The sequence below is a fragment of the Suricata suricatta genome, chromosome 4, assembly GCF_006229205.1.
Source record: "Suricata suricatta isolate VVHF042 chromosome 4, meerkat_22Aug2017_6uvM2_HiC, whole genome shotgun sequence".
Lineage (NCBI taxonomy): Eukaryota > Metazoa > Chordata > Mammalia > Carnivora > Herpestidae > Suricata > Suricata suricatta.
The window spans coordinates 118,915,907-118,942,044 of NC_043703.1; the positions used below are offsets into that span (position 1 = coordinate 118,915,907).

General features: G+C 36.0%; 1 long non-coding RNA gene across 1 annotated transcript; it reads left to right on the forward strand.

Moving 5' to 3' along the window:
- Positions 1-6,605: 6,605 nt before the first annotated feature.
- On the forward strand, positions 6,606-12,352 carry LOC115289269. The gene is made up of 3 exons (XR_003907523.1): positions 6,606-6,767; positions 7,119-7,165; positions 12,302-12,352. It is a non-coding gene; the product is annotated as an uncharacterized LOC115289269 (long non-coding RNA).
- Positions 12,353-26,138: the final 13,786 nt, after the last annotated feature.

The window sequence follows — 26,138 nt, forward strand, 5'->3', positions numbered from 1 at the left end:
TTGTTTTCCATACAACACCCAGTGCTCTTCCCCTGAAGTGCCCTCCACCATCACCACCACCTCTTTTCCCCCCTCCCCCTTCCCCCTCAACCCTCAGTTCATTCTCAGCATTCAATAGTCTCTCAAGTTTTGCGTCCCTCTCTCTCCCCAACTCTTTGAGCCCCATGTTGGTTGTAGAGATTACTTAAAAATAAAAATCTTTTTTTTAAAAAAGTATCAGCATATAAAGAGGAAATAAAACAGTCTATATTAAAAATGTAAGTTGGTTTTAAAGGAGAAGAAAAATCAGCCCGCAGTCTACCTGGGGGACCTGCAGAGGAAAAAGGAAAGAGAACAAAGGTTGCAACTTTTATCCTCACAAAATATGCTGCTGTAAGGACTTAAGTTGTTTTAATCTTCTCTCTACAATCCACTGGTTTTCTTGACCTTGCAGAAGTCATTTGGTATCTGTTCATGTATCTGTGAAAACAAGGGCAATGATCTCTTTTCTCTGTGGATCCTTTGGGATAATTTAGTAACTTTAATATCTAATACCAATGACTATTATGTCTATTGCCTTTGTTCTCAAAACTCACACCACTGACCTAATAATGGACAAAATGACAGCCACGTCTATAGCCACTTGCAACAAAAGACTCTCCATAGTCTCATATTGCAGTATAATGAAGAGAAATTACAAGTGGGTAGAGAGCGGCTACCCAGAGAGAATCCGAGGATGGAATGAAAGGAACAGTCTCAATGATGTCCTTATAAATGTGCCACCAGCCTAATGGGAGGGAAAGCATGCTTCCTAGTTAATTTTCCATATTAGCGTAACGAGAAGAAATAGACAAACTGCCAGCGGGTTCATTTGGCTAATGTTTCAGCCAGCAGACACAGCACAGCTCCCACTAAAAGGGGTGAAAGGTGGACAAAAATATATATTATTCGAAGCTGTTTCTTTTGACCTTACAAAATACAGAGTAGAGCCACTATGGAGAGTGGTTTAGGGATGCCACCAATCATTTATAGTTCATTTCTCCTACCAGATTCTGAATTTTGCAAAATATTTCATGTTAATAAACCTCTGCTGGCTGAATTATACCTAGAGCATCAAGCCTGGCCTTATACTTCCCATTGCTATGAATAGCCCCCTGAGAAGTCGAATAAATATCATTTTTGTGGATGCTTATTCTGCCTGTTTTCAAAATGTAATAGTGAGTATGTATTATTCAAACTAAATAGCAACTATTCAACCTAAAGCCCAACTTCCCTTAGAATTCTGACAAGGAACAAATGAACATAATAAAAATATGTAGTAAATACTTGTCTTTGCATATAGACTGGAAAAACTGCTGACTTCTAACACAAATATCCCATATTGTAGCCACAGAACGACTGGTTAAAGGATTGTATTTATCAGGTCTCAGCATTACGGATCCATAGGGATACACGATTGGCTGTAAAGCAGTTACATGGCATATTTTTCTAAAATGCTCTACAATCATTAGTTATTCCTGACAGCAGCTCTATGAGAATTCTGAAGTGGGTTCCTATCGGTTCACTGCTACTTTGAGGAGTCAGGTGTGGATAATATCTGTCTGAAAATTATCCAGGGTGATCATTCACACCAAGAGTTGGGCTGAGATAAAGAAATACTGTTACTACATTCCCAGTCAATTCATTGACCAAATTCCTCTTGACCAAATTGCTCTTTGCTCCTTTTGTTTCTCCAAACCACTGAAATCCCATGAGTATTTGAGACAACTCTCTTTTCATAATAATTATAAGAATTTAAAAGTATTGATTACCTATAAAAGGATTACCTTTTACTGATTATCCACCATGACCATGAGTGATACTCCCGGCATAGTGGAAAGAAGACATGATTGGGAATCAAGCCTTGCTCTGCCGTTAATAAAGAGATTGGGCAAGTGACTTCCCTTCTTTTTGTTCATCTGAAAGAAAAGAGATTTTGAACAACTGATTTCTAAGGTCCATTCCAGCATTAAAAGCCACTAATTTTATAGCCTTCATGTTCATGTAATAGTAAAGCCAATAATCACATCCTTTTCCCCCTGATTATCTTCTAGAAAAAAAATCTGAGATTCCTTAATACTTATACCTATATTTCAATGACTGTTTTTTGGCAAATCATTGCATGGCTGACAAAGTCCCTGGTATTAGCTGACACTGGGTTAATGTGAAAAATTCATATCAGTTGGAAAGAATGTGATGGAGATACAGGTAGCTAACAAGGAACTGTGTGTAAATACATGACCCATGTTCATGTGAATAAAATCTATCAAATTTATCCTCCGTGGAAGATAACTGGAGAAATAGTCATATGCTCTTATATTTCAAAACCATATGTAAATAGTCCAAAATTGTTCTTAGCTCCCTTCATTAGGCATAAACAATTGGACTGTGGGCACGCTTAAATATCACATTTCCTTAAATGTCTAACAACCCTGAAGTAATTCACCCTAATTTGATGCTCTGGGGCATTGCTAAGATTTCAGCTATGTAGGGTAGCTGTCTTGCTGACATCCTTGAGCAGGTATTAGAAGTTTTTAATTGGTCATTAATGCTTGACTGAAAATTAATTTCTGTGCTTTACTAATATGAATGTAGAGAAATGGGACATACACATGTGACAGTGTGGTGGACAATACAGTAAAAGGTTTACAACTTAATTTACAAATAAGAATCTCATTTAAGGAGGGCAGGAATGGATAACAAGTAAGAGTGAGTGTTGCCGTTGGAGAAGTGATTCCAGAACCTTAGGATTGATGCCAACAGAATAAAGGCACATAGAACGATAGAATAACTTTCAGTACCCTTGTGTATTTTTCCCTGCAGTTCATCTTGTCTTCAGCAAACCTGACGTGAGGATTTCAAGTATCAGTTCCAATTCTTCTCTCTCCTGTTGGAAAATTGGGTATCCACACCCTTGCCATGTCATCATGGTGAAATTTCACACGCTTTTCCTTTGGGTTTGGCTATGGGACTTGTTTGGTCAATGGGATGTTAGTGGATGTGATGCTAACAGAGGCTTGAGTTATAATTGTTCATTCTGACTTGTGTTTCACACTTGATCATTTGCCGTAAAAAATATATATACACCACACAACCACTGACCAAAGGAGAATTAGATGCATATGGACTGAACTCACAGCTTGCCGTCAAACCCGGTTGACCTATAGCCTGCAACTGTGCCGTAAAGCTGCACAACTGAACCCAGACTATATCACAGCAGCAGTGGCCTGTAAACCCACAGTCAGAAAATGCTTACTGTGGCAAAACACTGAATTTGGGGGTCTTTTGTGACATGGCATATTGAACAACATAGTAAGCCAAGCTTTAGTAGTGGCTTCTCACGTTTTCAGAAAAGTTTTTTGGCTTGTCTTTTGGGTAGCAAAATAATATGTACTTATTGGAAAAAATTTAGAAAGTAATTTTGTATGTTCTGTTTTACTGAATCTATGCACATATTTAAGCTCACAGCTTAAATTTTAGCTTGCATGTATACAGACAGCAAATGAAATGGACATTTAGGTCTAAAAATAAGGCCATATTAAATAATTTTACTGTCAGGAACAACTGCATTTGAATTGTAGAGATCTATAGAGGGATATCAGAGTTGAAGGCAGGGTTGAGCAGGAAGAAAAATTTCTTGAATGTGGATTAATTTCAAACAAGTTATGTACTTATTTGTTGTAGAATTTTTAATTAAAGTAAATAATCAACTTCCTTAAGGAAGACTGAACTAAATATTGCATGAATCTGTATATATTTGGAAATATAAGCCTGTGGAAAAATTCTGGCAGATAGATTTTTTCAAACTCTCTCAAAAGTAGACCCACTAGCTATACATAATTTTCTTAGTAATCATATTTAAAATTGTAATTCTAATTAATTCTTCACTCCATTTTAATTTTGCTTTAGGTCCAAGGATATTTTATTTTAAGTTATTGAATTTAATCTGAGGTATTATTTGTAGTATATTTGTGCTGACTTTTTTACACCCTTGAGTTTGCCAGACCATATAAAATCAAACCATCTCACATCAGGCGGTCAGTGAATGAAGTGTGAAGAATATGCCATATAATATCTAGAAACAAAATGACGTGCTTCTAAACCTCCAAGTTATACACTAATGGTCATAGTATTAATTGTAAAAAGCACCATTTGTTGAAGTGCTATTTTATGCCAAACACTGTGATAAGCATTCTACATGGATTATTTTGTTTAACTCTTATAGTAACACTTAGAGTAGGCCCTTAAATATCTTTATAGCTGAAGAAATTAAGGGAAAATTCTCCCATTTTTCTTAAATTCATAAATCCATACTGAAGCTAAAATATTCTGGTGTCTGTTATCAAAATAAGGAAAATATACCCACTGAAAATAACTGATTTACATAAATGACTGCTGCTTCATATTAGAACACCATGGAATAGGGTAGGGATTTGGTGTGACCCCATCTCCCTCCCCTGCCACCATAGATATTATGTCAAAGATTTTCCGAGTATCTGCCAACCCATCTAATAGGGAGAGACTCAGCCGCATTTTTCCTTGTTTGTTAATGATTGATAGTGTTAAATGGAACAGCATTGAAAATCTTGTTAACATCAAGATATATTTAATCTATTACTTCTTCTTGATCTCCTAAGTCACTCTGACATATAAGGAAATTAGATTAATCTGACATGATTCATTCTTTATACGGCTTGTTTATTACTCCCCAGTACGAGGTAGCTGGTGTTCATCTAGCTGTTTCCAATTGATTTTTGAAGATAAATTCTTTCTTTTCTTGTCTTTTTTTTTTTTTTGCATTGAAATTTAGCTAAACGGTGTCACTTCTTTGTGATCCCTATTGTGGGTTGGGAAAAGGATAGAAGTATATTTAATTGCATTGGTCTGTTTTATTAAGAAATCTTCAAATTTAATTTCTAGATTCTCTAAGTCTAGAAGTTTCTTTGATTTAGAAATATAAGTTTAAAAACATATCATGACTCAATGAATGCCTTCATTATCAGAGGTTTTAGATACTAGGAACAAAAAATTCAGTTGTTGTTTTTAACACATTTAAATTTATTTCTCATTCTAGCTCAAGTATAACATTGCTTCTGTCTTTTCTTTCTTTCTTCTTTTTCCGGATTACCACAATGGGACTTTTAAAATAAAATTGAAGACAAAAATAATACTAAAAGTTTTGCTGTTGAATGTTCTGTGTGTAGACCTTTCAATTTTGATAATTTAACCAAAGCACTATTTAAAAACTATCTTTGAGAATCCCCTACACTTTGTTCGGTAGGAACTGGAAGACAATATATAATGCATTATCTCTGACTGCAAAGAGCTTGCAAAATTATTAGTCAAAATAAACCAAGTAATAAAGAATAGATTATTATATAATAAAACAGCATGAGGTCATCAGAGGTGCATACATCTGAAGACTTGTTAGAAACCTAAGTCCTCCTGATACCCCACACTCTTGTTTACTTACCTGACAGACTGGGAGAAGGGCACTTGCTGTTCTAAAAGGTGGACCAACTGTTGAATTCTTGCTACCATTTTAAAGCTTGCTCATTCAAAAAACCCAAATAAAAAAGGAACGTTGCTGCTTAGAGTAGGGCCCCAGTATTCACTCCCTGGTCCTATTATCCATTTAATTGGCCCAAGTTTTGGTCTCTTGGTCAACAGTGTATACCACCCTTTCCATGAAGCTGCCTTCTGAATATCACTTATATTCCGTAAGAGAAGTCTCCTATCCAGCCCTTCCGGATGCCAAACGATCAAAGGTCAGCACTGTTGGGAAGAAGAAAAAATATCTAAAGTAATAGTAAATAATGTTTAAATATTTAAAAACAAGGAAGCAGAAGAGAGGAGAGCAACTTCGTTTCAGAAAAGGTAGAGAGTATGGGTGTGGGGACAAGGTTATGAGCAGGAACAAAGAATTACATAAAATGTCTGCCATCATTCTTGCTTCCTTTCAGAAGCATGCACACAGGATCTTGTTTTCATCTACTCTGGCAGCTTCATCCTGTCTGTCAGTCCTCTCCCAATTTGGGAGCACATCAAAAAAGGATGAAATCATATGAAATAATGTAAGCTGAAAGTGTTTGGCACAATATTGGTGGACTGTTAGCACAGTATTCTTGACTATATTTCTAGAAATTCTCTCTTTTTCCTTGTTTATCAATTCTGATTGCATCCTAATGTAATAGGGTTTTTTTCCTATTCTTTCATCTTTTTAGGAGAAAGATACTTTGTGTCTGTTTAGTTTTACACTTCCTACCCTCCTTTCTAGCTCGGTGGGAGGACTGGAATGTTTCCTCTTACAGCCATCAATAGCTTTTAAAAGGTTGCCCCAGAATCTTTTGATACTTACACTACATTTGCATGGGTCATCTCCTGCGATCCCATTGAGGTCTCTGAAATTCACTTTCTACCACAGCATATGGAAAATTTCTAATAGTCTGAAAAGTGCACAGAATGACATCAACGTGGAGCAGCAGAGAGAGGAGCGCAACAACAAAAAAACGCTGCTCTGAGAGTTCAAAGCCCTTTTATGCGTTCAGCTGACTATTCACAGAGATCTTTTCTTCTACTAGGGTTTGGAAGCAGCTTCTGAAGAATGTGCAGAGGCAGTCTCATTATATCTGGCAAAAGGAGCTTGGCACTTTGAAAACACACACACAAAACTGGTTTCATTATTGCACACTACATTTTGTGCCCGGTATTAACCATGGAAGAAAACATATCAGATACCAAACTCTGAGGTCAGTGTAATCTTGGTGGTTAAAGAAGATAAATAAAACTACGCATGTTTCTTGAATATTATCTTTTCATTGTCTCTATAAAATAGCTTAGAAATATTAAATTTATTTTCTAATGCCAAAAAAGAGAACACTTAAAAAATACCACTGGTATGGACACAGTTTAAGAAATTAAGAAAGAACATTTATATCCTATGCATTTTTCTAGATCGTACAACTGTAATATTTGCTAGTTAAACTTGTTTCTTATACATTTAGTAAGGTTCCTCGATTTATTAATTTATATTTTCTCTTGACTCTTTATTGCAATGATTACAATTTTAACCAATTTTGTTTTCTTTTCCTGCATCTTAGTGATAAATGAGGAATTGAAGTTGCTTGAAATTTCAAGTTGGAGCCCAGTAAGTTTAACAAATCTAGTATTAAATTTTATCACATCTTATCTTAACCAGTTAGTGATTTTAAGCATGGTATTTAATAAGATTTGAATGTGGCAAATAATAATAATATAAATAGATAGGGCAATGGCTTCATAATCAATCGATAGATACAAGAACAGTAAAAAATGTGAATGGTAACTATAAACCATAAATAGGAATTATTGACATTTGTTCAACAGCATTTCAGATATTTCTAACAATAGACAGTAAGACATTAGACATATGGATAAATAGATGAAATATTTGCTACCATTTTTGGTATTTTTAATTAAATACATTAACTTTAACATGAATACAAGAGGAGATAACATCTGAAATGAAAAGGGAAATATTGTGGAACTCCAGGCCACAAAGTTTCTACCAGACACTAGTTGCTTAAAAATTAATCCTTCTGAAGCTAATGGGGGCAAGGGAGTCCTGAAATAGCTCAAAGGTTGGAGTTTCCTGGTTTGCCTTTTAAACATACTCAGTGGGGTGCCTGGGTGGTTCATTCAGCTGAGTGTTCATCATAGGCTCAGGTCATGATCTAAGGTTTGTGAAGTCGAGCCCCACATCAGGCTCCCTGCTCTCTGTTCAGAGCCCAATTTAGATCTTCTATCCTCCTTCTCTCTCTGCCCCTCCCCCGCTTGTTCTCACTCTAAAAAATAAATTAAAAACATTTAAAAAATTTAAACAAACATACTCAATATTTCCGATATTTCCAACATTTTAAGAATTTTCAATCTTAACTTTCACCGTGAAAGAATAGAAAACTAGTGTGTCAGTCCTTGGATTTCCCTTCCTTCAAAACTAGATTATATGTGTATTATATTTTACACCTTTAAGGTTCTTTAAGCCTAACTTCCAGAGTTCTAAGGCTCTACTTGGTTATTTAAGTGATTCGTTTTCACTCCTTCTTCCTTCCATTGCAGCCTTCATATTTTTTATATTCGTGAATCTGTGGCACACACAAATACTCCAGAAGTACTTCTTTTCCCTTTTGCTTTCTCACCAGTAATATAGAGGGATTTGCTCCATTACAGATCAGCTTTCTTTCCTTTTTCATTTTTACATTTTTTAAATTTTAAGCTAACCTTTATTCTTCCAATGATTTCTCTAAATCAATACTATAGATTAGAAAGACTTGCAGGCATTTGTATCTCTCTGAATATGTGGTGGTGAATTGTTAGAATTCTTTCTTATGTGTGTCACATATAAGATTTGCATGCACAACAAAAGCACAAATCGTTACTATTTATTTGTTGCTCATATAAAATGCATTCCAAAGGGAGGGGGGAGAAAATCTAAATTGAGATGATTTACAAGAGAGTTCACTTCCCAGGCAACATACCAAGAAGATTATTTCCCTGTAGCATAAAAATGACTGATGGCCTTAAGAAATATATGATCTAAACTATTTTCATCTTTGCAAGGTCCATATTAATATGATTAGTAAACATTTGGAATTTATATTATGCTTGATAAACTAAAGCATCATAAAAATAAAACACATAGCTGATCTTCATTTTAGAAATGAATAAAAGTAATAAAATCATGAAATATAGAAGAGTCCAGATGACATATTTTTGCATAGTTTAGAATAATTTTATTTTAGAGCAATACTTTTGCAGGAGAATTTCATCCTTACTGAGTGACACCTCTTTTGATAATTATTATGCCTCTCAATTGCAATTTTAGTAACATTGGTAATAAGATAGATGAGCAACATATATTTCTATTGTTGTTATCTTCTAGAAGCACACAGACTTTTCATAATTGTGATTTTTACCAAGTGTGATGCTGTTTATCTTTGCAGTAACCAAACAAAGCAAATCAGTGGTAGAAATTAAAATCAAACCAAGCACAGTTTTAAAAAGTTTAAAGGCCAAATAAGAGGTTCTAGAATCATTTGTCACATAATCTAAGAATTTTATTTCTAGTTAGATATGTAGATGCCTAGGGAAGAGCAAAGTAGAAACAAAAGCCATAGAAAAAGGGGATGCACACACACATGCACATCCAAGGACATTTTTAAGTTTTCATCTAAAACTAAAAAATATAATTTATATATTTTTCTAATATTTATTATATTAAACATCTCCAGTATGATCATTTTAATAACAAATCAAGCAAATCGTCATACATTGTATACATTTAAACCATCTAAAGGTCTTGGACACATAGATACCATTATAATAGCATTTTCTTATAAAATTTCTTAACTGCTCATTCTTGGAAAATTTTAGTTATATTTGATGTTTCAAAATTGTTGGAAGTCTGTATTTTTACTATTATTCCTATGAATGTCCTTTTCTGAACTTCCCTTTGTGAAAAATTATGCTATTTTACCTAATCACACAATGGTAGTCACATTTGTTTTATTAAATACTTAATGTTTATTGTATATTCATGAAATGAAAAACACATCATATACATTTCAGGAATAATTTATAACTATATATTAACTCATATCAGAAAAGTCTATGAAAAATATTTTTTTAAAGTTTTGATTGTGATTATCTTTCTTTGGTTTGAAAATCTGAAAGCCTTGATTCTAGATATTTTTTAAATAAATATGACTTTTCTGCCTTTCGAAACAAAATAAAATCCTATAATGACATGTCTGTAGTTCACATGTTAAAGTACTATAAAATATAATCTTGTCAAGGGAAATTTTCTGTTGGTTAGCAGAATCGAATTATTAAAATCCTTGAATTTCTCCTAAGGCCAAAACTTGCCTCCATAAATTTAAGCCATTGAGCCGAGCCCCTCTCTGCTCTGCTGGATGTTAGGAGGAAATAAGTTATCAAAGAAAGGAACTCTACTTTTAATGTGCCGGCCCTGAGTCAAAGCCACATAGAGATCTACCCTGCTCTGAAGGACAGCAGTGTTGGGAGTCTGGTGAAGCCACTATCTGTCAAGGGCTGGCATTGCTTTAGAGCAGAAGGCCTTCCATCCAAGATGGTTTAGGAGCCATCAAGGATCCGTGTCCTTCTCCCCATAAAAATAAGCCAAGTAGCAGACAATGGAAGCCCAGCATAGCCAAGGCCCATGGAGATGTCCCTAGTATTCACACCTGAGAAAAAACATCCAGTCTATAGGACTCTTCTACTGTGGGGTTTGGTGTGAGCATTACAGAAGTAGTAATTAGTGCCTTTGCTTTATTTCATTTTCCTTTACTTCCATGAAACTGCCTGGTATTTTAAAAATAATGTTAACTAGATTGAACTATGGGGTGAATGTGTATAAATTAAGCTCATCTGGAAACCATTCTGTAATCAAGATCAGATTAGGATTAACAATACAAATATAATATATATCATTTTGACTGAGTCAGCCACATTTCACATGTGTGAAATGCAAATGCACCTGGAAAACCTCAAAGCACTTTTATCAACCGGTGCATTTGTATGCACCAACAACAGAGTTAGCCTTGGCATTACAATTATAAGCAGTTTGATATTACTTCCTGCAAACATAAACTCACATTTTATCTTTGACCATCAAATATAGACTTACCAATAAATGGCTTCTAGGTGTTCACATGTTGAGAAAGATATTAAAGATGGTTTTTCTTATTTCATACCATTTTACTTTCTCATCTGAACACTCCTGACTTTGCTACATTTTACCCGACAGCAGGCTAATCTGACATGTGGAAAACCTGGTGTGGCTCATGGGGTTTTTTCAGTCCCTAGCCCCATGGTTCCACAACACTATAAGCTATAAGACACTATGATTTTCATTTCTTATAGTCCAGCCATTTGTTCCACTACTTGATTTAACATCATTGGCCCAGTTCCTGGGGTTCTGGTTTTCCTTGTTTTGTTTTGTTTCTCGTATTCATTGGCAGATGAATCCTAGGAGCTGGCTCAATATATAGCTAATATTGACTCTCAAACATATTTGAAGAATAGATACATAAATTAATCTAGCAAGATCCTGAAATATCTAACTCACACCCAAGGCACATTCTCAGTACCACTGACAAGCAAAGAAACTAATTAATTAATGAAGTATGGGTCAGAGGCCTGATTTATGTACCGCCAGTGATTTCCTTCAGCAATAGTTATAAAATTCTTTCTCTATGTCGTTTTTCTGGGATTCCATCAAATATAAATCTCTAAAACGGAAGAACAGGCATAAAGAGGCAGCACGCACATGAACATTTGTTAGAGCTGCAGACTAGTAAACACGCCTGCTCATAACAAATGCATCCATTTGACATTTGTTCACTGTCCTCTCCAAAACCCGCACCTCCAATTTTTGTTTTGCCTCTTTCTGAATATCTTCTAAGGGAGGGAATCATATCCTATTTGTGTACTTTTTCTCTTCACATAATTAAGTTACATCTTCATATTGACATTTCATTTTCCCCAGGGTGAATAACTGAAAATGGTAAAAGCATGTATGATCAGGAAGCAGGTGCATTTCTTACAATGTTCTGTACTGTTCTTTCCATCTGTCCGAGTTTTTGAGTTCAGACTGACAGGAATTAAATATGCTTTATTTCCTGTGAGGAACAAAGTTCTCCTAACAACACTTTCAAACAGAAGACGAAACATGGTGTAAAAATGGAAGTCAGGATTTTACTTTTGTTTTCCCTGGAAATCTTGTCTCCTCAAGGGCAAAACCACATTTCTGAGGAAACATTAAGAAAAATGATGGTTTATTTGGTGCCATGAACTCAAAGTAGATGAATGTTGATCTTCAGTATTTGTTTACACATACTGCCTTTAAATATAATCAGAAGTGTAAATTCTCTCTATTCTAAACTATTTCACTGCGTGCCAAGAAATTTATTCAGATTTATCACTGCATAGAGAAAGCTGAATATTTTCAAGAGGTTGTTATTTTGACTTGGCCTCTGACTTTACCCATCTGCAACATGGGTAAATAATACCTTCTTTATAAAATGTTTGTGGTGACTTCATGAGAAAATAAGTACCAACTGAATGTGAAATGTAGATTAAAAATACCTACAACTGATCTTCACAATAAGAAATTGCCCCATAAATTTTATTTTCATCATTCCAGCCTTTTTCATTTTGAAGTTAGTTCACTTTTACTTTCTTTTGTAATTTCTATTCATTTTTAACGTTTTGGTTTTTCCTCTAGTCCCTGGGAAACCAAAAAAGCATTAGAGATGGCTCCAACTACAAATCTGAAAGACAGAGAAAAGAACTCCCTACCAATACTGAGCTGCCAGGTGACAAAGTGGTCAGTTAGGACAATGAGCCAAACTGACAGTAACAATCCAGGCTTTCTTCACTTACTGTGATTGTATAATTGAGAGGCAAAAATAGGCGCCAGCTCCCTTGTGTTTAATTTTCCTGATGGAATCGCACTGGTCGAGGGTCACATGACATGCAGTGTAGGAGCAAGAAATTGTCCCACTGCCCAGATGCACTAAACAAAAGCCTGCTTTTGTTTTTTTCTTCTTCTTCTTCTTCTTCTTTTTTTTTTTAATGGGCTGAGGTTAAGAGTTCAGGGAAAGGGGGAAGGAAGAACAGGGGTGTGGTGTAGGAGTGGAAAAAAAGTCAGAGTGGACAACACGGGGTGCGCACTGAGTCCTTAACTGAGTCCAGAAGACATGAATACACTGGCTGTGCACCGAGTTTGGCGTGGGGAGAACAGCTTTCTCCAATGAGATCGGCCAGGCAAAACTTTATAATTGCCTGTGGTCAGGTCTGAAAAATCACACAAGGGATTTTTGCCTGAGTCAGACTCCTCAGTTACTTTTGTGAATGTAAAATTAGAAAGCAACTTGCTCATATTAGAGAGAAAATTATATACTAAAGGTCCTTGCAATTCTAAATCACAAAGTAGCTATAAATGACCTCAAAAAACCATGAAAGTGTCTAGTATTGGGACAATAGCTAAATAGACTGTGGTGTATCTGCATGATGATATACTAAGTAGTAGCAGCCATAAATAGTGTTTCCAAGAAATGTTTACTGGTATGAGAATACATTTGCAGTGTGACATGAAGTAAAGAACATAGGGTACCACATTTGATATAGAACAAGATACTCCAATCTGTAAATATATTTGTGTGCATGTGTGTACATGTATGTGTGTGCATGTGTATATAACTTGAGAAAGAGTATCTAATGTTAAGAATAGTTTTTCTAGGGGTGCCTGGGTGGCTCAGTTGGTTAAACATTTGACTTCTCACGTTTTGTGGAATTGAGCCCCATGTTGGGCTCTGTGCTGACAGCTCAGAGCTTGGAGCCTGCTTCAGATTCTGTGTCTCCCTCTCTCTCTGCCCTTCCCCTACTTGCACTCTCTCTCTCTCTCTCTCTCTCTCTCTCTCTCTCTCTCTGTCTCTCTCTGTCTCCCAAGAATAAGTAAACAGTAGAAAAAATAGTATTTCTAGGCAACTTGATTATAAAACAAATTTTGTAACTTTATGCAATTGGACAAATTCTCAGTAGTGAGCATGTATATTTTATAATCATAAAATATACAATTATGCAGACAAATAAAAATATTTTAAAGTTATGGTATCTGAGCAAAAGGGAACATTGCTGTGAGGAGCTTGCCGCAGGGGCACTGGTCACTACCCTCAGCACAGGCAGATGGTGCAGAGAAAAGGTGACATCCAAAGGTGGAAAGTCATCAGAACCTGCCTCTCTGTGCTTCTTTGTTAAGCTTTTAGATTGCCCTTTTTCCTGTGAAAATATACATACAAATAATACTTTAGTAAGTCTAATGTTAATTAAATGATACTAAATGCACAGTGATGTTTTTAAGGACCTGGGTGTCCTGAGGGAGGAGTCTTTTTGAGCTAAGAGGAGGAATTATAACCATTAGTGATGGACCCACCACTCACTTCTTTACTCCTTCCTCACTTTCTCGTGGGCCTTTCATTGCCTCCATTTTTAGTCACATGCGCCCCGCTCAGTAGCCTCCTGTTTCTCTGGATGCACAGCTAAAAGACTTGCCCACACTGTCTTCCCTGCAAATGTCACCTCTATCATTTCAATTGTGATACATGCTATTGACAAGCAAGGGGATTGGAGAACATCACGGCACTTTTTCTATTTTACATCATCTTGACAACTTAAAACCTCCCCAAACAGCACAATCCTTTCAGAATTCTACATTACTTTTTGATTTTATAGGTATTTGTTTTAGAGGCTTAAGGATGCTTCACCTTGGGCTCACCTCTTCCTAATCACTGGTCTTGATCCTGACATTCAAACTTTATTTTCCTCAAGAAATTCAAAGGCTGAATTACCGCCATTTAGCAAAGCAAGAGGAGCAGATCCTGAAATAAAGGAGGAGGACAAAGCAGATTTTTCCTGAAATATTGATGTACAAATGATGCCATTAATTCTTGTGTTTCTCTCCAAAATGATGCTTTGTTTACAAGGCTGTTTCCTTCCTATTCAAAATAATCCAAAGCAGAAGCAAGTAAGTTTGAGATTTACTGGAAGGCTCAGCCTATAATTATGGAGCAAGTTAATCAAGAGAACACATTTATAACAATATGAATATAAATTTTTAACAAATTCCATGTATAATGAATATAGACAACCAGGTACTCATTGACAAAGGCCAGAAGGTTGGATAGTTTCTTTTCTTTTCTTTTTTTTTTTAAATTGCCTTTAACCTTACTAGCCAGTGTTTTTTTTTCATCCTGATCAATACATAAGAATAGGACTTTTAATATTTTAACAGCTTTGATTATATATCTCATTTCAGTCAACCACAGGGAGAAACTGGTGCTCCCCTGCAAGGTATTTTAAAGGAAAACTCCATCTCATAGATATAAGACAAAATGGAGTCGGAGGCTATGAAGACAGGTGGGGTATAATATATTCGGTGAAAGAAATAAAGGACTTATATACATAAATAAAGTAAGCAACCTGAGTCCTTTGGTTTCTCTCTTTAATTTATCTCAAACCCCATTATCTTGTGTAGACTCTGGTAGGTCATATTTGGTTTTGATTTTGTTTTTTATTTCAATTTTTATTTAAATATTAGATAATATGTAATGTAATATTAGTTTCAGGAGTAGAATTTAGTGATTCATCACTTACATATAAGGCTCAGTCAGTGCACATCACAAGTGCCTTCCCTAATACCCGTCACCCATTTTTGTCGCATCCCTCCACCCACCTCTTTTCCAGCAGGGTAGGTTATATTTGGAGCGACCTTCTACTGTGGTGGAAGCATCCCTGCTTTTGGAAAGTCACATAGGACCAAGGATGGAGACTGACATAGTTAGAACCTGTGTGTTTATCTGTCCTGACTCCACTCTAAGCCAAGAGGGAAGAATATTTCTTAGAATTTTGGTGTGGGATCAAGCCAATTTGGGGGATATTTTTTGTTGTTGTGTTTTGTGTTTGCTTCTTTGTAGGTTGTGTGTGTGTGTGTGTGTGTGTCTGTGTGTCTTTGAGAGAGTTAGCAGGGGAGTGGCAGAGGGAAATGGAATGAGAGATCTTAAGCAGACTCCACACCCAGCTTTGAACCTGCCTCCGGAGTCAATCTCAAGACCTTGAAATACTGAACTAAGCTGAAATCAAGAGTTAGGTGCTTACCCAACTGAGTTACCCAAGGCCCCCAAGCCAGTTTTCTTAAAGAGAAGATGAGCTAGAATTTAGAAGGCAAAAGCCACTAATTAATTAATCAGTTTCTTACCTTACCTTTCTAATTTGTTATTTGGAAGATAAAGGAGTTCAAATCCTGACTCTGCCACTTGTTAGTAGTGTGATGTGGGCAAGCTTTGAACAATTCTGGTCATCAAGTGTTTCATCTATAAAATGAGGCTGTTACTGAGTACTTCCCACATGCTGTTGTTGAGATATTAAATGGGTCAACATATGCAAAGCTGTCCCTGACTCATACTGAGTACTGGATATGTGTTTATCTTCTATCATTCCCTTTCTCTTTTTAGCTGGTTGAATAATCTGGGTCCTGACCATTTCTTGACTTGGAGAAGTGATAAACAGTTTTAAAATGTCAAGCAAATTATCTCATCTAAGTCACTGCTATTTTACATTCAACTTGGGTCTTGTCTTTAGCTAACAGAAACAACACAGCCCTGTAGACATACTGTGGAGTTATCAAAATGCAGAGCAGTTGGCTCTCTGATCTCCCACAGATCAAATTTAAAACAATTAAGTGAGCATGATAGCACGTTGGCTGATGTGAAATCTTCTACTATATGAGGTTTCAGTCCATGACTGTCATTTTTTATTATTTTCAATAACGCTGTTGTTTTGTTATAGTTTATCTCAGACACACAAAGTTGTTCAAGGTGCACTGATAGCCCTGGTCTGCGTAAGCCTTAGCTCTCACTTTATTATTAATCATTTCAGCCCCCATTTCCTACCTCCTTTGTTTCCCTCTTCTGTAAAGGCCCTAGGTTAGTCTCAGAGCCAACAGACCTGCTTTCTCCCTGCCCTTCCCCTGGTCTTCTCTATAACACAAGGAGCTCATCTTCCCTGAAATACACACGTACAGACCCCCTTCATCTAGTGTCCAATGAAGCTGGATCAATAGGAGCCACATGGAAGGACACAAGAAAGGAGGGGTGGGGAAAGCCACGTGATGTTATCCTGTCTCTCTGCTCTCAGCAGTGCTGGCTGTGACCCTAGATTCTGCTGAACAGCTGCCCTTGCATGGTTTTTGTTCCGAGCACGTACCCTCCTCCCCTAGACATCCATCTAGGGCCAGCTTCATGGGTATGAGACCCACGTAGTTGCAATGGCCTTGTACACAGAAGGGCCCCACCCTTGGTTTAATGCTCTGCTATCACCATCTTAGAATTTTTACATTCAAAACAAGGGGTCACATGTTTCCCTTTTGCTCTCGGTTCTGCAAATTAAACAGCTGGTCTGTTCCAGCACCACTGGGGGAACCCGCTTCACATTTGCAGCTGCCATCTCCTTAGGCTCCATGAGAATTCCTTTGAGTGCCTCTTCTTCTAAAGTGCCAGCTTCCCTGCGTGGCCTGGTTCCTTGGCTCTGCACCTCCATCATGTCTGAGATCCTAGGAGTAGCGGGAGTTTTTGCAGTTATTCCGTTCTCCTCGGTGTTCAGCTCCTCCCTCTGACGACTATGCTACCAGTTCTGTGAGTTACATTCCCTGACAAGGATCCCATTTGCTTAACTAGAGTCTGGCTTTATGTACACCAAAGCTACAGTATCTAAAATATATTTGAAGTTATGCATGCATTTTTGACAAATATACTCTGATACATGTTGGTTTTCAAAATTTATATTAATGGTGTTGTGGGGGTGACTGGATAGTCGGTTAAGTGTCCAACTCTTGATCTCAGCTCAGGTCAGGATCTCGCCAGTTTTTGAGTTTGAGCCCGCATCAGGCATTGCACTGTCGGTGCAGAGCCTACTTGGGACTCTCTCTCTCTCTCTCTCTCTCTGTCCCTCCCCTGCTAGCTCTCTATGTCTTTCTCAGAATAAGTAAGCTGAAAAAAATAGTGTTGTGCTGTACATCTTTGTCAACTGCTGACATTAAACTTAATACTGTTCTTAAACTGTACTCATGGTGTGCTATAAATTTTACTTCATTACTTTTGCCAACTTTCTAGTATTCCATCTAGTATTTCCATCCAAGACAGAATTTCTATTGTCGTTTTCCCCTAATAAGCGACGTCTAAGCTTTCTTCAGCTCCTCACTACACGTTGTGATTGCAGGAAATTTCTCATCCTACGATAATGCTTCACAAGTCTTGGTGCAACGAGACAGGGTAGGTTTTTGCTTTTTCAAAATGAGGATGCTCCTTTACTCCTTATTTTTGGTGTTTTATATCATAGATTAGGATCAAACCTTATCAAATATCTTTTCAGTACAGATTAAAATGATCATACCATTTTTCTCCTTTAGTCCATTAATAGGACAATTTACATAGATGGATTTTCTGTTTCAACTACCTTTCCATCCCAGAGATAAGACCTACATAATGAGGTAGTATGTGCTTTGTGTCTTATTATATACTTTTAGAGCTGATTAATAGAAGTACTCCTTACTAGGTAAATCTATTCTGCTCCTGACTTTAGGGAGATAAGTTTCCATATAAATTTTGATTTTCTACTCTTACCCTTGTTAGCCATTCCTTATTATTTCTATCCTTCTTGTTTCTTTGCATTTACTTTGTTGCTTTCCTCATAGCTTAAGTTGCACAAATATTTTTTTCAAAGCTTTAGCTATATGCCACGTTTGTTCATTCAAATTACTTCATTTATTCATTATTTCATTAAGTATGTCTTCTTCAATGAAGTATTATTTAATGTAACTTTTCCAATGTGTGAAATTTTTTTATCAGTATTTGTTTTTATATTAGTTGATTTCTAATAATACTGCATTCTAATAATGTGTGTGCGTGTGTGTGTGTGTGGTATATTTTGTGACCTCAGAAGATTCAGTTTTTGAAAATGTTCCATCTTGGTTTCATGTCTTATACAGTTTACTCAGTATTTATACTTTTGATCCATTAGCTTCCAGGAACTGATGATATTACAATTTCTGAATTTGAACAGATATTGGTTTATTTATGATTTTATTAATAGGTTTATATATATTCTGATTTTTTGGCAATCTTTTTTTCTATTTTTCCTTTAACCAGTGTAGTACTCCCCTTATTTTCTCTTTTTATGTTTTTTACCTAAAATCATATTTTATCTAATATTAAAATTTCTGTCATGACTAACCCATGTATGGTTTATACAATCAGGGAGGCTTTATCTTCTTATTTTCTAGTCCAGCCGTTTTACATTTGTTATAATTACTGTCGCATTAGGACTTCTGCTTCTGTATATTACTTTTTCTCTATAACTTATAGATTTCTGACTCTCTAGTTACTACGTGTTCATTCTTGCCAAACTACATTGAATAATTAAAATTTTCTTTCTCTGATACGAAAGTGTGTTTCTTTGATTTTTACTCTTGGGGACCCACACACATGTACAACATAATGTAAATGTATATGAGTTCTTTCCCATGTCTTTTTAAAGGATTCTGATATCCATTTCGTTCTTCTCTCTTTTCTCTAACTGCTAAACCCTCAACCTTCCCGTCTTTTCTTAATTTGAAGACGCTGTTTATTTAGACCACTATAAAGCTTTGTTGACCTACTTTTTCAATGTTATCTCTTAAATCTTGTTTCTTCCTGAATCCATTTCTATTTCTGTTTGAATACATTCTCCAAGAGTGTTTTCAAGGAAAATTTTGCATAGTAAAGTTTATGAAGTCTCATATTCCTGAGAATAATATTTTGCCATCACATTTAGATTATCGTTTTACTGGATAAAAATATATGTTCACATTTCTCTTCCATCAACACATAAATACTATTCCATTACCTTCTGGCATGCAGTGTAGCCACTGAGAAATCTGAAACTTGTTCTTTCGTAGGCTATCTGCATTTTTCTCTTGAGGAACTTTTAAAATGTCCTCCGCATAAACTGTCTCATTTATTATAACAATATGTACAGCGTGGGCATTTAACTTTCTTTTTAATACTATATATGCATTTTTCATCTTTTAAACTGAAGACTTTTTGGGGTGCCTGGTTGGCTCAGTTGGTTAAATGTCCAACTCATGACTTCAGCTCAGGTCATGATCTCATGGTTTGTGGGTTCAAGCCCTACATTGGGCTCTGCACTGACAGTGTGAAGCCTGATTGGGATTCTCTCTCTCTCCCTCTCGCCCTCTTTCTTTGCCCCTACCCCCTCTCAAAATAAATAAATAAGAAAGATTCCTTTTTAAAATGAAGACTTTTTAAATTAATGTTTCAAATTTTCTTCCTTCCTATTTATTTTTTTTCTCTTCTTCTGGTATATGTCTGCTACTATGAGTAATGACACTTCTATTTTTATACTCCTTATCTCTAGAATTATCCCTGATATAACCTTTCTTTCAATATTTATCTGTGCCTTCCTTAAAGTATTATTGACCCTATCCTCCAGTTACTGATATTTTTCTTCATTCTTGTTTAAGTTCTTTATTTCATATTTAATATTATTCATATCAGTATCTCTAAAGGGTCTCCTTTATACAGCTTCTGTGTCTGATACCAATTTTATGCTTTATCTGTAAGAATACATATTCTGTTCTTAGTTTAAGTTCAAAATTTGCATGGTTCATTATTACTTCCATTTCCTTTTTTTTCATAACTTACTTGTCCTCTTCCATCTTTCTCAGATCTTGAGCTCCCAGATGTCTTGTCATTTTCTCCTGTGATTTCTTTCTCAGATCTTGAGCTCCCAGATGTCTTGTCATTTTCTCCTGTGATTTCTTATTCTCTTGAGGTGTCAGCCCTGTTGGATTTGTTATAAATCTGGAGAAAGGGTAGAAGCCACAGTCCTACATTATACCTGTCAAAGTGAGTTTAAAAGAGTCTTTGGGACAAGGATTCAGGCCCAAGAACTTTTGGTGTTACCACTGGGTCTCAACTCCTCTTCTGACAGGTGGCCTTGCCTGTCAGAGAACAGCAGTACCTGCACTCCTGTTTCCCCAGTGCTTCTTCCTAAGATTGACATTAGGTGGCTCCAGGGGTTGGGCTTGGAGGAGGCAGGGCGGCTCAAAGCTGTCCGCTGGTTCTCCCTCCCTCGCTGGACTGCACTGGCGAATGCTGCCGCTTCCTCCTCGTGTTCGCCTGCCATTGCTGTGTTCCTGCCGATGGAGCGATGGAGCGCAGGGAAACCGATCCAGCTAGCTGGCATGCAGACAGAGCCTGCACTCCAGAAATCTCTTCCACAGCCTGTTCTCTGATTCGGCTCCTGGCCTTGCTCCACCTTGGGTCCCCATTTTCTTCCTTCATAATGATCCTACGAGCTTCCAGTTCCCCAAAGACCTTTCACAATTTTTGTCTTATGTTCTGGGTTCCCTCAACCTCCTTCTAACTTCTGTCATATATTTAAAGATTCTTTAGCTGCTCAAACAAAGCCATGATTTTGTTTCCTATTTTATTTAATAGTCAAGAAATTGTGTCTCTGGTATATATATTTTAAGAGATCTATCTATATATTTAAGTTTATTTATTTACTTTGAGAGAGGCAGAGGCATGTGAGTGGGAGAGGGACAGAGAGAGGGAGAAAAAAAAGAATTCCAAGCAGGCTCTCCACTGTCAGCACAGAGTCCGAAGTGGGGCTTGAACTCATGAAATCATGAGTTCATGACCTGAGCTGAAACCGAGAGTCAGACGTTTAACGGACTGACCCACCCAGGTGCCCCTGTCTCTGGTATATATTGGTAATATTTAGTTATGTGCCGTATTCACTTCCTAGCAAGCTGGACATACATTACTACAGACCAGAGCTCTGAAATTGAAGTGATTTGTTTTTATATGAGGTACAGATTTATATCTAAAGTTGAATGAATAGGTGATATAATTCAATATTTTCATTTTCTCCCCCCCCTTTTTTTTTTTACATTCTGAGTATTTTGTAATTTGGAAGCTATTCAGGTGAAACTTCAGAGCCCTGTCGAATTTTTGTTGGTAATTTACTGATAGGAGCAGAGGAGAGTATCCTAAGATACTCTGACAGTCTGAAAATAACTAATATTTGTTTGGCATTTTGCAAAGCATTATCTTAGAGACTGATAAAACAGAACTGTAAAAGAAGCCTTATTATCATTCTCATTTTATGGATGAGGAAAGCAGGTTTAAGAAAGGCTCTTTGACTTCTTCAGTATCACTCAGCCAGGAAGGAAAGTCAGGTAACCAGCATACAGAAAATCACAGAACGTGGAATGCCCCAAATACTGAAATACGCAGACACAGATACCAAGTATTCCAGGAATAAGCCACGCCAGCAAAAGGGAGCAAACATGAGGAAAAAATATCTGCTTATGGATGTAAAACCTGAAAGGAAGTAGGGGGGTGTGGCTGCCAGATTAGTCCTGCTATACCCAGCTATAACTCTGCTAAATAAAAGAAAAGTAACTAGAAATGTTAAGACAAAGAACATAAGTCTAGTTTAAAACCTGGGAAAGCAGTGGTGGGAGGGAGCAGGGAGAGAGAGAGAGAGAGAGATGATATACTCAGGTGCTTTCTTTACAACTTTCCAGAAAAGGGTAAGTTTTGGTTACTACGCTTCTTTAAAAATTATGTCAAAATAATGGCAGTTCCCTTCTCTCCAAGCTACCCTGTTTTCTGTTTTTCTCTCTCTCTCTCTCTATTTTTCCCTTCTCCCTCTCCACTTCTTGATCCCAGACATTTCTTTGCAAAGATGTCTCTCCTTTTTACCTCTATGCTGTCTCTCATCATTTTCCTACCTGCCCCCCTTCTCCCTCCTTTTTCCTCCCTAATTCTACATCTCCATCATAATTATTATGCAATGTTATATCAGGATCACCAACTCCATGACATTTATTGCTAGAACAGGGAAGCTTTGCAGTGTGTGGAAACTTGAGCAAATTTGATCTTTTTGTGCTATTCTTTCCAGGACTTAGATATATTATTACTTTCAAATAATATGGCATTATCTGAGAGATTCTGATTGAAAGTCATGAAAAGGGACATCTTTATCTTCCCGTTCAGTTTGACAAAAGTGGCGTATTTTGGTTGTTCTGGGTTGTTTAGGGTTTGTTATAAATCCCTAAAACTTAGAAATTGTCCTCCTATCCTTAGCTTAATAAGTCTTGTGAGTTTTATTTAGCTTGTCAATCAGAAACAGGTAGTTCTTTTAATTCTTTCTTTATCATCTATTAAGATAATAATCTTCTTAAAAAATTTAATCTTGAGTGTAGTAACTCTTGTAAGTAATTGTTTCACTCTTGAAGAAAAGCCTACTTGGTACTATTTGTAAAGATCATATTTAAAAGTTCAGCTTCAGGGCTCCTGGGTGGCTAAGTTTGTTAAGCATGTGACTTTGACTCAGGTCTGATCTTGTAGCTAATGGATTCCAGCCTGGCTTAGGGCTCTCTGCCGTCAGGGCCAAACCTGCTTCAGATCCTCTCTCTGTACCTGCTCTCTCTGTCCCTCCCCTACTCACGCTCTTTTTCTCTCTCAAATATAAATAAACATATAGAAAATATAAAAATAAAAGTTCAGCTTCTATGTGTATAATTTAGATTGATCTGCAGATTTTCCTATCAGTGCACTACTTGTTCAGATTTGATTTCAGGTTTGCTTTAGCCTTGTGGAATAAGTTGAGTAATTTTTTTTTAAATTTTCTGGTTTTCTACATTGTTTCTAACATTGATGCTATCTCTGTTGAAGTTTTGGTAAAACTCATTTGCAAATTGTCTAAAACTGATATCCATGTTAGAGGTAAGTTGTTTTGTTTTATTTTTTTTTTTTTCTATGGGGGTTGCACTTATTATGTGTTGGTTAAAGTATATTGGATCAAAAATATTTATTTAATTGAAATTTAGTGGCGTTAATTTGCCTGTAGCATTCTCTTGTTTATTATTACTATTCTATATTTATACTCACACGTTTTTCCTCATTCCCAATTTTGTTGTTTGTTTGTTTACTTTGATCTTCCATTTTTCTTTATCAGATATCTTCATGGCTTGTCTATTTTGTTAACCTTATAAAATAAGTTTCTTTGTATTCACGAAGTCTATATTTTTATTATATTTTTCATATATTTATAATTATTATGTATTTCCATTGTAACATTAATTTTTTTCTAGTTTCTTAGATTGAAATCTTACTTGCTATGTGTTTTATCTTTCTTGTTTTCTGTTACATGCATGGAAAGCTGTACATCTTCTGAACATCATTCTGGGTGCTGCCAGGTTTAAATATGTAGTGATCTCATTGCCATTGGCTTTCAAGGATTTTCTGATTTTCATTTCATTTCCTCTTAGCCCAAGAAAAATTTAGTAGCATGTCTCTTACGTTCCATACCCATGCAGTTGGGGTTAGGGGCAAGGAAGAAATGCTATTTTTGTGCAAATTTCCAATTTTTCTCATAATGTTCAGGAAAATGGCTTACATGTTTTCTGCTATGGGAAAATTGTTAGATTTCTTTAATATCCAATATGTGATCTGGTTTACTGAGTGGTCTAAATTTACTTGAATACAAATTTATTTCTAGTGTTTTGGATACTCAATTATATGTACCTATGACCATAAGCTGGTTAATTGCTTTATTAAAATCCACTGTATAATTTCTTTTAAAATGTATTTTCTCTCCGTCTCAGAGGGAGATGAATCAAAAGGATTTTATTATAATAATGAATGGTCAATTAATTTTTGAACTATCCAAAATTTTTAATATATTGCACCCCTATTTTGTTAGGCCCAGAGAGACTTTACCATTCCTATGTGTCTCGATAAATCAAAGCTTTGATGAATACTGAATGATATCTGACGTCTACTGAGCTTCCAAAGCCGGAGGCGGTGTTTGAGGACTTTGCAGCTGTAGCTGGTCGATGGTGTTATTGGTGTCATGAGTTTGCGAGTTTTCCCTTGTAAAGAATGAATATCCGGTTACTGTCAGCAAGAAGCAAAGGAGCTGCAGTGGCCCCGAGCCCACAGGGACTGGCTCTAGAGCCAAGCGCATTAAGGTCCGCTCCATGCGGTTTATCAACACGGTTCATAATTTTGTCTTTCCCTCAAATCCTACGATCCGTCCTTTATACAGTGTCTGGCCTCTATTTTCTCATTCTTCTGTTTTCAACCGCTCAGCGCCATCTTTCTTTTAGGCCCAATATCTGTTAACATCATATAGCGGGATTTATAAAACCCGCTTGATAGCCCTTCCTTAAATCAACAACATAAGTCCCTTCTCCACACATTCACATGCATTTTAATTATGGCTATTTTTATTTGGATTTATATTATTTTCTTATTATCATATTCTCATTACTTTCTTATATTCTTTTCTCCAAGTTTTCTTTACTAATTCTCTATTATTCTTTCACTTATTTTAATTTTCTTCATTCCTTTATTTACTTGGGAGTCATCCACTCTCTTCCTAGTTGTCTGATGGTTATCCTTAGTATTTTATTATGGGTCTCTGAAAAGTCTAAAAGAAAATTAGCTTTCATCTCTTCCTCTGGACTAAGACAAGAAATTTAAAATGACTATTCCTACCATAATCCACGAGGGGAATTTCATGGCAGAGTTATCACTTTTTTTAAAACAAAGTATTGAATATTATCAATAATTTGCATGTTATTTAAAATATTTCTTCTTACCCAGGTTTCTCATATATCAATTTTATTTTTAGAGCTATAGTGCTAGTTAAAAAATTTGAGTGATTTCTGTGCAGCAAACTTTCTCACTTTTAATTATGAGGTTCACTTATTTTACTGCCTGTATAATTGTCAAATTATATTTTCACATTAAACTTCCAAGCTTTCACAAGCTTATATGTTACTATACCTCTTTGAAAATTAAATAAAAGACTAGAATGTTCAATACAGTAACCAAAACAACATTTTCTTTTGTCCTTTCTTAGATTACTGCTTTCTCTTCTATCTACTCTGTTCTACTCTGGGACTTCTAGTATATAATACTACATTTCTTATATTAGTTCTTCAACTCTGTCATATTAAGGGCAGCATGTTTTAAATCTTCATTGAATTCTTTTTAATTTCAGGGAAAGGACATTGAACTGATCATATAATATTTCTACATTTCCAAATTGTTGCTCAGTTTCTCCATGGAATTTTAAATTGTTGTCTTTAATCTCCAAGCAATTCACTGTTCTTTCATGACTTCTGGCTGTAGATCATAGATAAATCTTTTTTTTTTTAATGTTTTAGAGACTTTGTAAATTTTTATTTGTTCTTTTGAGTTGTCTTATTTCTAAAGGAATCATTCTTCCAACTGACCTCATCTGACTTAGTATATCTTTTTATAAGTCCAGTGCTTTGTGTGTTTGTGTGTGTGTGTGTGTTTTCTTTCATTTTATATCCCATGTATAATGTATATATGATTTACATGTATGACTAATATGTATATATGATTTTGCTGGTAAGAAGACTAAGCTGACTCTTCACATAGATAGTGTGAACATTTGAT